We start from the raw sequence: 12,763 nt of genomic DNA on the forward strand, positions 1-12,763 counted from the left end.
ATGGTCATATTCACCAAATCATACCTTACAGACAATATCCCAGGCACCGCCATCACCATCCCGCACCAGCAGGGCAGACATACGAATTAAGAGCAGGAGTTGACCACTCAGCCTTTCGAGCTTGCTCCGCCATTCAGTAAGTTCATGGCTGAATTGATTACTCCACATTTCCATCTATCTCTGATAACCTTTGCACCCACTTGCTTATCAAGAGTCTCTCTACCTCTGCCTTAAAAATATTCATAGACTCTGCTTCCACTGCCTTTTGAGGAAGAGAATTCCAAAGACTCACGACCCTCAGAGAAAAAATTTCTCCTCATCTCTGTCTGAAATGGGCAACCCCTTATTTTTAAAGATTCTCCCACAAGGGGAAACATCCTTTCCACATCCACCCAGTCAAGAATCCTCGGGATTTTATATATTTCAATCAAGTCGCCTCTTACTCTTCTAAATTCCAGCGAATACAAGCCAAGCCTGTCCAATCTTCCCTTGTAAGACAGCCCACCCATTTCAGGTATTAGTCTAGTAAACCTTCTCTGTACTGCCTCCAATGCATTTACTCCTTCCTTAAATAAGGAGACCAGTACTGTACACAATAGCCCAGATGTGGCCTCACCAAGGCCCTGTATAGCTGAAGCACAACCTCCCTACTTTTGTATTCAATTCCCTCGCGATGAACAATAACATCCTATTAGATTTCCTAATTACGTGCTGTACCTGCATACTAACCTTTTGCGATTCATGCACTAGGACACCCTCTGCATCTCAGACCCAGAAGAGGTGGCAGCACAGTGGTATACAGTCAGGAAGCAGTTGCCCTGGGAGTCCTCAACATCAACTCCAGACCCCATGAAGTCTCATGGCATCAGGTCAAACATGGGCAAGGACACCTGCGGCTGATTACCACCTACCACCCCCGACTTAGCTGATGAATCAGTACTCCTCCATGTTGAACACCACTTGGAGCAAGCAAAGTCACAGAATGTACTCTGGGTGTACTCATCAGCAAGAGTGGCTTGGTAGCACCATTACTGGCTGAGTCCTAAAAGACACAGCTGCCAGACTGGGTCTGCAGCAGGTGGTGAAGGAATCAACAAGGAAAAATTTACTTGACCTTGTCTTCATCAATCTGCCTGTTGCAGATGCATCTGTCCATGACAGTATTGACTGGAGTGATCACGGCACAGTCCTTATGGAGACGAAGTCCCATCTTCACATTGAGGATACTTTCCATCGTGTTGTGTGGCACTACCACTGTGCTAATTGGGATACATTTCAAACATATCTAGCAATGCAAAACTGGGCAGCCATTAAGCACTGTGGGCCATCAGCAGCAGCAGTATTGTATTCAACTACAATCTGTAACCTCATGGCCTGGCATATACCCCACTCTACCATTACCATCAAGCCAGGGGACAAACCCTAGTTCAATGAAGAGTGCAGGATGGCATGCCAGGAGCAGTACCAGGCATACTGCAAAATGAGGTGTCAACCTGGTGAAGCTACAACACAGGACTATCTGCGTGCCAAACTGCATAAGCAACATGTGATAGACAGAGCTAAGCAATCCCATAACCAACGGATCAGATCTAAGCTCTGCAGTCCTGCCACATCCAGCCGTGAATGGTGGTGGACAATTAAACAACTAACTCGAAGGGGTGGCTCCACAAATATCCCCGTCCTCAATGATGGGGGAGCCCAGCACATCAGTGCAAAAGATAATGCTGAAGCATTTGCAACAATCTTCAGCCATATCGGCCTCCTACTGAGGTCCCCAGAATCACAGATGCCAGTCTTCAGCCAATTCGATTCACTCCACATGATATCAAGAAACGACTGAAGGCAGTGGGTACTGCAAAGGACAACATTCTGGCAATAGTACTGAAGACCTGTGCTCCAGATCTTGCCACACTCCTAGACAAGCTGTTCCAGTACAGCAACAACACTGGCATCTACCCGGCAATGTGGAAAATTGCCCAGGTATGTCCTGTACACAAAAAGCAGGACAAGTCCAACCCGGCCAATTACCGCCCCATCAGTCTACTCTCAATCAACAGCAAAGTGTTGGAAGGTGTCACTGACAGTGCTATCAAGCAGCACTTGCTCAGCAATAACCTGCTCAGTAACACTCAGTTTGGGTTCCGCCAGAGCCACTCAGCTCCTGGCCTCATTACAGCCTTGGTTCAAACATGGACAAAAGAGCTGAACTGAACAGGTGAGGTGAGAGTGACTGCCCTTGACATCAAGGCAGAAATTGAACGTGTATGGCATCAAGGAGCCGAGCAAAACTGGAGTCAATGGGAATCAGGGGGAAAACCCTCCGCTGGTTGGAGTCATACCTAGCGCAAAGGAAGATGGTTGTGGTTGTTTGAGGTCAATCATCCCAGCTCCAGAACATCACTGTCGGTGTTCCTCAGGGTAGTGTCTTCAGCTGCTTCATCAACGACCTTCCTTCAATCTTACGTTCAGAAGTGGGGTGGTTCGCTGATGATTGGACAATGTTCAGCACCATTCGCGAGTCCTCAGATGCTGAAGCAGTCCGTGTAAAAATGCAGTAAGGACTGGACAACATCCAGGCTTGGGCTGATAAGTGAAAAGTAAAATTTGTACCACAAAAGTGCCAGGCAATGACTAGCTCGAACGAGAGAGAAGCTAACCAACCCCTTGTCATTCAATGGCATTACGATCGCTGAATCCCCCACTATCAACATCCTGGGGGGTGATCATTGAGAAGTAACTGAAGTGGAGTAGCCATATAAATACCGTGGCTACAAGAGCATGTCAGAGACTAGGAATCTTAGAACATAGAACAGTACAGCACAGTACAGGCCCTTCGGCCCACGATATTGTGCCGAACCTTTAACCTACTCTAGGGTCAAACTACCTACCCTTCATTCTACTATCATCCATGTACCTATCCAGGAGTCGCTTAAATGTCCCTAATGTATCTGCTTCTACTACCACCGCTGGCAGTGCATTCCACGCACCCACCACTCTCTGTGTAAAGAACCTACCTCTGACCCCGAAACCTTCCTCCAATCACCTTAAAATTATGCCCCCTGGTGACAGCCCTTTCCACCCTGGGAAAAAGTCTCTGGCTATCCACTCTATCTATGCCTCTCATCATCTTGTACCCCTCTATCAAGTCACCTCTCATCCTTCTTCGCTCCAATGAGAAAAGCCCTAGCTCCCTCAACCTTTCTTCGTCAGACATGCCCTCCAGTCCAGGCAGCATCCTGGTAAATCTCCTCTGCACCCTCTCTAAAGCTTCCACATCCTTCCTATAATGAGGCGAAAAGAACTGAACACAATATCTTGTGGCAAGTAACTCTCCGCCTGACTGTCCACCCTACCATTAGGAGCGTGATGGAATAGATTAGATTAGATTAGATTAGAGATACAGCACTGAAACAGGCCCTTCGGCCCACCGAGTCTGTGCCGACCATCAACCACCCATTTATACTAATCCTACACTAATCCCATATTCCTACCAAACATCGCCACCTGTCCCTATATTTCCCTACCACCTACCTATACTAGTGACAATTTATAATGGCCAATTTACCTATCAACCTGCAAGTCTTTTGGCTTGTGGGAGGAAACCGGAGCACCCGGAGAAAACCCACGCAGACACAGGGAGAACTTGCAAACTCCACACAGGCAGTACCCAGAATCGAACCCGGGTCCCTGGAGCTGTGAGGCTGCAGTGCTAACCACTGCGCCACTGTGCCGCCCGAATATTCTCCACTTGCCTGGATGGGTGCAGCTCCAACACACAAGAAGCTCGACATCGTCCAGGACAAAGCAGCCGCTTGATTGGCACCCAGTCCACAAACATTCACCTCCTCCACCACTATGCACAGTGGCAGCAGTGTGTACCATCTACAAGATGCACTGCAGCAACACACCAAGGCTCCTTAGACAGCACCTTCCAAACCCTTGACCTCCACCACCTAGAAGGGCAAGGGCAGCAAATGCATGGGACCACCTCCACCTGCAAGCCACACGCACCCTGACTTGGAATTATATTGCCATTCCTTCACTGTCGCTGGGTCAAAATCCAGGAACTCCCTTCCTAACAGCACTGTAGGTGTACCTACACCCCAAGGACTGCAGCAGCTCAAGAAGGCAGCTCACCAGTACCTTCTGAAGGGCAATAAGGGATGGGCAATAAATGCTGGCCTAGTCGGCAATGCCCACATCCCAGGAATGAATGAAAAAAAACAACTCCTGTATTTATACTAACTAGAATTTCAGAGACCTGAGTCAGCCCTGCTGACTAGGGAACCAGTTCTAACTAGCTACCAAAGTAACTGCAGCTGACACTAGCAGGCAGCTTGTTTACCACTGAATAAGGCTGAAAGGAACTACAATTTAATGTTAAAGTCAAGTTAAATGCTCAATGGAAACTTGATGAGATTTTAGAAAGAGATCAACTCTTGAAATTCCTACACTTACCAGATTCCCGAATTAAGCACTCTGTCACACAGCACTCAGTTGTTGTTCTGTTACATTAATCCAGAGGCTGAGAGTTCGAATCATGCCATGGCAGTTTGAGAATTGGAAGTCAAAATCTGGAAATAAAAAAGCTGGTTATCAGTAGAAGTGACCATGAAGCTGCTGGATTGCCTAAGAATGTTCATTTATACAGCACCTTTCCCGACCTCAGGGTGTTTCAAATTGCTTTTCAGCCAATTAAGCATCTTTAAAATGTGTACTCATTCTTGTAATTATGATAATGTGGGCAGCCCAAATTGCACACAGCAAGATCACACGAACATACGAATTAGGAGGAGTAGGCCACTCGACCCCTCAAGCCTGCCCCGCCATTCAATAAGTTCATGGCTGAACAGATTACTCCACATTTCCATCTATCCCCAATAACCATCAACCTCCTTGCTTATCAAGAATCTATCTACCTCTGCCTTAAAAATATTCAAAGACTCTGCTTCCACTACCATTTGAGGAAGAGAATTCCAAAGACTCACGACCCTCTGAGAGAATAATTTTCTCCTCAACTCTGTCTTAAATGGGCAACTGCTTATTTTTAAACAGTGACCCCTAGTTCTAGATTCTCCCACAAGGGGAAACATCCTTTCCACATCCATCCTGTCAAGAACTCTCAGGATCTTATACGTTTCAATCAAGTCGCCTCTTACTCTTCCAAATTCCAGCGGATACAAGTTGAGCCTCTCCAATCTTTCCTCGAAAGACAGTCTGCCCATTCCAGGTATTAGTCCAGTAAACCTTCTCCGCACTGCCTCCAATGCATTTACATCCTTCCTTAAATAAGGAGACCAGTACTGTACACAGTACTCCAGATGTGGTCTCACCAATGCCCTGTATAGCTGAAGCATAACCTCCCTACTTTTGTATTCCATTCCCCTCACGATGAACAATAACATTCTATTAGCTTTCCTAATTACGTGCTGTACCTGCATACTAACCTTTTACGATTCATGCATCAGGACACCCAGATCCCTCTGCATCTCAGAACTCAGCAGTCTCTCGCCATTTAGAAAATATGCTTCTTTTTTTTATTCTTCCTGCTAAAGTGGACAATTTCCCACTTTCCCACATTATACTCCATTTTCCAGGTCTTTGCCCACTCACTTAACCTATCTATATCCCTTTGTAGCCCCTTAAGTCCTCGACACAAGTTACTTTCCTACCTATCTTTGTGTCATCAGCAAATTTAGCAACCATACCTTCGGTCCCTTCATCTAAGTCATTCACTCGTTACATCTTGCCAACCAGAAAATGATCCATTTATGCCTATTCTCTGTTTCCTGTTACCTAACCAATCTTCTATCCATGCCAATATGTCACCCTCTACACCATGAGCTTTTATTTTCTGCAATAACCTTTGATGTGGCACCTTATCAAATGCCTTCTGGAAATCTAAGTACAATACATCCAACGGTTCCCCTTTATCCACAGCACGTAACTCCCTCAAAAAGAACAAACTCCAATAAATTGGTTAAACATGATTTCCCTTTCACAAAACCATGTTGACTCTGCCTGATTACCTTGAATTTTTCTAAATGCCCTGTTATAACAACTTTAATAATAGCTTCTAACATTTTCCCCAAGACTGATGTTAAGCTAACTGGCCTGTAGTTTCATGCTTTCTGTCTCCCTCCCTTTTTCAGTAGAGGAGTTACTTTCGCTATTTTCTCATCTAAAGGAACCTTCCCCAAATCTAGGGAATTTTGGAAAATTAAAACTAATGCGTCAACTATCTCACTAGCCACTTCTTTTAACAGCCTAGGATGAAGTCCATCAGGACCTGGGGATTAGTCAGCCTGCAGCTCCAACTTCAGTACAACTTCCCTGCGGATTGTAATTTTCTTGAGATTCTCCCTCCCTTCCATTTTCTGGCTGACAGCTAATACTGGGATGTTACTTGTATCCTCAGTAGTGAAGACCGATGCAAAATATCTGTTCAATTCATCTGCCATCTCCTTTTTATCCATTAATTTCCCAGTCTCACTTTTTATAGGACCAATGCTCTCTTGGTTACCCTTTTCTTTTTTTAAATATCTATAGAAACTCTTAGTATCTGTCTTTATATTTCTAGCTAGCTTTCTCTCGTACTCTAATTTTACCTTCCTTATCAATCTTTTAGTCCTTTTATGCTGTTTTTTATATTCTGTCCAATCTTCTGACCTGCCTCCCATCTTTGCGCAATTGTAGGCTTTTTCTTTAAGTTTGATACCATCTTTAACTGTTTTAGTTAACCATGGATGGCAGGTCCCACCCTTGGAATTTTTCTTTCTCGTTGAAATGCATCTTTTCTGTGTATTCTGAAATATCTCCTTAAATGTCTGCCACTGCATCTCTAATGACCTATCCCTGAATCTGATTTGCCAGTTCACTTTAACTAGCTCTGCTTTCATGCCCTCATAATTGCCCTTATTTAAGTTTAAGATATTAGTCTTAGATCCACTCTTCTCTCCCTCAAGCTGAATGTAAAATTCAACCATATTATGATCACTGCTACCTAGGGGGGCCTTAACTATGAGGTCATTAATTACTCCTATCTCATCACACAATACCAGGTCTAGTATAGCCTGCTCCCTGGTTGGCTCCAGAACGTACTGTTCCAAGAAATTATCTCGAAAACATTCTATGTACTATTATTCTAGGCTACCTTTGCCCATCTGATTTTTCCAGTCTATATGCAAGTTAAAATCCCTCATAATTATCGTTGTACCTTTCTGACAAGCTGCCATTATGTCTTCCTTTGTACCCCATCCCAGAGTGTGGTTAATGTTAGATGGCCTGTACACCACTCCCACAAGTGTCTTCTTGCCTTTATGATTTCTTATCTCTACCCAAACCGCTTCTACATCCTGGTCTCCTGAACTTAGGTCATCCCTCTCTATTGCGCTAATACCATCATTAATTAAACGAGCTACCCCTCCACCTTTTCCCAGCTTCCTGTCCTTCCTAAATGCCAGGTATCCTTCAACATTCAGGTCCCAATCTATGTCGTCTGCAGCCATGTCCCTGGAATGGCTATCAGATAGTACTTATTTATTTCTATTTGCACTCTCAATTAATCAGTTTTATGTTGAATGCTACATGCAGATACAGAACCTTTAGTTTTGTCCTTTTATCATTTTTGTAATCTCTGACCTTAACTGTTGATTTACTCTTAGATTTGTATGCTCTGTCCCTCCCTGTCACAGTCTATCATTTCCCATATTAATACCTTTCTCTCTTGCCTTCTCTCCACCATATTTATCATATCTTCCCAAATTTGATCCTTTGTCCCCACTACTCAGTTTAAAACCCACTCTACTTCCTTAGTTATGCGGCTCACTAGAACACTGGCCCCAGCACGGTCAGATCCCACAAACAGCAAAGGGATAAAGGACCTGATAGTCCATAAATAGCGCAAAATTGGTTCATTAATGCCCCTCAAGGGATGGAAACCTGCTGACCTTACCCTGTCTGGGCCTGTATAAGTGACTGAAGTCTTACACTAACATGGGTGACTATTAACTGCCCCTGAAGTGGCCGAACGAGCCACTCAGTCGTATGAAACCGGTTCAATGAGGCGGCCGCCCACCACCAGCACCTTCTCAAGAGGCGACTAGTGACAGGGTAATAAATACCAGCTTTACCAGCGATGCCCACATCCCAAGAATGAATTAGTAAAAATTTGCAGCCAGTCCTTTCCTCAAAGGGACTGGTGGAAAATCTGAAGCCCACCCACTGGAGACACCAAAACCCATCCAAGCTCAGTAATTATCAACCAGGTTTTCTCGCACCCATTGCTTCCCCCTCAAAGGATGTGACATTAAAATCCCCGTGTTTTGGGTGGCCCCAGTCAGAGTGGTGTCCTCCCCAGGCAAGAGGCCAGCCCGGGGCCTACCGGCTGCCGCCTCCCACTCGAGCCCCAGGCTCTCTCCGCGGCCTTCCTCTCGACCTGCTGCTGCTGCTCAGCTCGAGCTCGAAGACCCACCTGTGCCGGCGCGCGCCGTTACCAAGCCCCGCCCCCACAGCCATGGCACCGCTGGCGACCGTTAACCGTTTCCCGTTCAAACTTCTTCATGTGGAACAAAATCCAGCGCGCGCCTCCAACAACCGCCACTCGCAAGTCGCGCAGCTGCTCAGCTCGGGGTGAAATGTCAAACCCCGCCCCTATCGTCGCCATCTTTGTTCGGGGCAAATCTGCACGAATGCGATTAAACCAGGAGAAATGAAGCATCGCAGCCCCAGAGAAAGATGGACGTCACTCCCGAAAAGGACATTTCATGATATTGCTTGTTTCGTTAAAAAAAAGTATTTATCTTTTGCAAACTGGGTTGGACCTTATTTTCAGTTCTTCTCGGGCGAAATATTATGCAGGTATATTTTAATTTTAATGTTGATTTACTTGTACCCATTCGTCTCTCTTTACAAAGATGTCTGAAATCTCTGAACCTGCCTTTGGGGTTTTCAATGGCGGGTTGGTTGACATTCTTCCATCTGCAGAAAGATGATGGACTCGCAGCAAACAATCCATTTAAGTGGGGTGTCTTCTCTTGGTACGTTTTTGCTGTTGCTGTGAAGGCCAATCCTTGAAAGGCAGATTCTGCCACAAGTGCTGCAGGTGAAGCTGCCGAGTGACTGAGTTGTTGTTTTTGACATTGGCGCCTGTTGTGAAGCTGCTGCAGCAACTGGTCATCGTGGTCGTGCAAACCAGTCCACAGGATGTGTCACCATTTCCCTCTTTCATCAGCTAATGACTCCCAGGTGCAATAGTCGACATTTGGGGCCTTCATGTCACACTTGCAAGCAACCTGAAAGCAGAGCTTTAGACGCCCACTGGTCGTCTGGCCCCAGCCACCTCACCATACAGAAGGTCCTTGGTCATGCAACCATCTTCCATCCTGCGGATGTGTCTGATCATTCCCCGCGGAAGTAAATGTGCCTTATTCACACTGCAGGAGACCAGTGCACAGGCGCGGTGCTGGACTGTATCTGTAGCTTGCGCAGTGTCACTTTGATCAGAGCTGTGTGAGGGCTGGAGATGCTTTTGCAGTGGCTGAGAGCAGTGACAGGCACCAACATGTTGTACCACGGACATTTGACAAAATTATTGAGTCAGCCACAGACATGGGGCAATTAAGCTGTCTATAAAATCTATAGCCAATCTAATGCCATCAAAACGCTGTCTGATTTAAAACACATTTCTCCTTATCAATAAAGTAGCTAAGGATACAAACATCAATGGAGAGAAGCACAACTGTATTCGCATGCTCGCAAGCAAAATATTATGCAATGCCAATGCGAATTACTTTTGTTGACAGAATAGAGCTAGCTGCATCATGTCACGGGGTGGTAGCTGGATCTTATTGGATGACCTCTGTGGATTCACACTGTGTCAGGATGCAAATTCATCCAATACTCAAGGAGAGTTTTGTTATTGTGGTCTTTGAGGTGAGGCAGTAGAAAAATCAGCAAAAAGAAGACGGACCATTTCTCATTGCTGTTGTCACAAGACAATTTAACTCATGATGATCTCTGACGGTGCAACGTCTCCACCTGCTTGTAATATGTATCTGAAGACAGGGCAGCAGCCAACAAAAGGACAGTGATCTCCAAATCAGGAAAATATTATTGGGGGAAGCAGAAAAGCAGAGTGGGACAGGAAGGGACAGAGAGATTAACAGTAGATGGCCCAGACTAGTTTATTCATCTTGACAGGCTGTGAAACCAGGTCCTGGATTCTAAAATACAGAAACAACAGAATCTCTCTCTGACAAAATGTCATTTGCTCACCAAAGCTAGTGGCAAAATTAGATAAAGACAATTACAAATAAAGAGCGCCCTTCAATTCCTCCAATAAAGCGATTATCTTAAATTCACTTATGTCTATATCTCAGTCTATCATTATCGATTCAGATTCAGCTCTGACAAGATAATTATTTTAATAAAAAGATTCGCTGCAAAATGTTGAGCGGTTGTTACTGCACGTATTATTCAGTTACAAAATGTTTGTCACTATCTGTCAGACAGTACTCCAGACTAACCAATTTATGTCCAAGCCAAATCTCTTACCTGGTAGCAAAGGTGCACTTTTAATATAGTGCAAATATATGATGCAGACAACTTCCAAATGACATTAGCCACTCAGGTTATCTGCCCTCAAACTGGATAGTAAATGATGCACATTGCAGTTACTGATCTTTGACATACTTGTCAAACTTGTCCTTTAATCCAATTTACAGCAAAAAAAAAAAATCAGTTAATGACTGTTTCTGACATGGCCATTGAAACATAATAAATTTTTCTATGTCTTCCTGACAGTTTTTAAACCTGCAAATGAAGCATAGATTTTGTTAAGGAATCGTATCCAGCTCATCATAGCATAAGATTTATTAAATCTCTCCATTACATTGTATTTACTAACTATTGTATATGGGTCAGCAGCATCCCGTTTTTGCCAACATCACTCAGCCCCATTACACTGTACTATTGTCTTCATGAGGAACTCACAGTGCTGGCTTCTGGAGATTCCTTGGATTTTCTTGGCTGCTTTCCCCTCAATACAAGTTCTTGAACAATGCAATTCCAAATGGATAGCAGCAAAATTGTTACATTTATATAGAAGTAAAAGTTCAGCAACTTTCAACATGTCACTGAGCTTGTGTCCCAAGTAATGTGTGCGAGAGTGCAGAAATCGAGACATTCCCCAAGTGACTTTTGCCATTTTAAAATGAGTTTACATAACACAAGTCTTTAAACTTGTGTTTTAAAATAACTTAGCTGTTAGGTTGAAGGCTTGAAACAGGAGCGTCCAACCTTTTCACGTGGGGGCCATGTTACAATTTTTGTCTTTCATAGGGAACTGGTGAGACAATTTCAGAAAGATAAAGGCATTAAAAACTTATCTTACTATTAATCAAAACAACAAATGTGCATTTTTGTCAAGAAGCTTTAAATGAGAAGACTAATTTACTGACTTACTCTCTCTTCACTATGATTGACACTGATTTAGTGAGATACATGGCATTTTCTTGCTTGCACAAGTAGTCAATGTTTGCCCACACACTTGTTGTAACGATGCTGAGTATTCCAGATAGTGTCCATCTGTCAGAAGTGATCATGATCACTCTCTTTCCCTCCTATTTGTGTGTCTCTCTCTCCACCTCCCTCTGTGTTCTCCCCATGTTGTCTCCCCCTCTCACTGCCTCCTCTCTGCCCACTTCTGTCTCTCTCTCTCTCTCTCCCTGCCCCCCCTTCTCTCCCTTAACTCCTCTGTACCCCCTCTCTCCCTGTGCCCTTCTCTCTCTCTCCCCCACCACTCCCTCTCTGTCCCCTCCCTGTTCTCCCTCCCTCTCTCCCTGTCCTCCCTTCTATCTGCTTGTCCCCCCTTTCTCTCCCTGTCCCCCGCTCTCTCCCCCACCTGTCCTTCTCTCATTCTCCCTGTCTCTCTCTCTCTCTCCTCCCACCCCCTCCCTGTTTGTATGCTGTATAACTCTGACAGCTGCAGAGAATGGGAACTCTCAGTTGAGCATCTGCAGGGTTGGTGACAGTCCATTGAGCAGAGATTGCGCTTTCGAACTTCAGATAAGTTTGGGGTTTTGGCAGTCTTTAAAAAAAAAAAATCGGAACCCACCGCAAAACCATGAAGTTATCTGAGGATCGAAAGTGCTGTCTCTGCTCTAGGCACCTGTCAGCTCTGAAACTGACGCTTGCAATTTTTTTTAAAAGTTGGTCTGGTCGGAAAGAAGAAGCCAATGGGAAATTTCTCATCCCAGAAATTACCAGTCACAGACCTCAAAATTTTACCACGGGCACGTTGCTGACCCCTGGCCACACCTCTCTGAAGGAGTTGCCTGTCTTTCACCGTAATCTATTCAGAGTCTGGAACATGGTCACCTCCAGTCAGGGCGCTCCCTGCTGGCGGAGGTGAGGGCTCTGGCTGTCTGGGCAGTCGACTCTGGGAATGAACCGACAGGTGGAGTAGTAGCTGGAGCCTCCAGGACGCCCCTCACTGCAGGTGTTGAGGGGGTTCAGGGGTGTGGAGTGCTCCAGGCCGAGCTGACACCCACTCAGTCGGAACTGCTCATCAGATCCAGGCCCTGAAACTCTCCTCGGGAGCTGGTCCCACACAACCTGAGCCACCTCACGGAAATGCCCTCCGTGCCATTCCATACTGTGTGGAGCGGTTTTCTGTACAGGTTGTTCCTGCACACTCTCCACTTCCTCGCTCTCATCTGCCACCCGGACATGCCGTGGTGGTCCATGATGCCATCTAGCAGCG

At 45.3% G+C, this 12,763-nt stretch overlaps 1 protein-coding gene and 1 pseudogene across 1 annotated transcript in view; both read right to left on the bottom strand.

The window, feature by feature from the left end:
• The window catches only part of LOC137348587 (zinc finger protein 721-like), a 140,006-nt pseudogene extending 138,772 nt beyond the window's left edge, over positions 1–1,234 (bottom strand).
• The window catches only part of LOC137348589 (zinc finger protein 850-like), a gene marked incomplete at its 5' end in the record, with an annotated part of 47,847 nt that overhangs the window by 949 nt on the left and 34,135 nt on the right, over positions 1–12,763 (bottom strand). The window contains one exon of the mRNA XM_068013874.1: positions 4,459–4,574. The remainder of the gene's footprint in view (positions 1–4,458; positions 4,575–12,763) is intronic.

This window comes from Heterodontus francisci, chromosome 34, assembly GCF_036365525.1.
Source record: "Heterodontus francisci isolate sHetFra1 chromosome 34, sHetFra1.hap1, whole genome shotgun sequence".
NCBI classification, from domain to species: Eukaryota; Metazoa; Chordata; class Chondrichthyes; order Heterodontiformes; family Heterodontidae; genus Heterodontus; species Heterodontus francisci.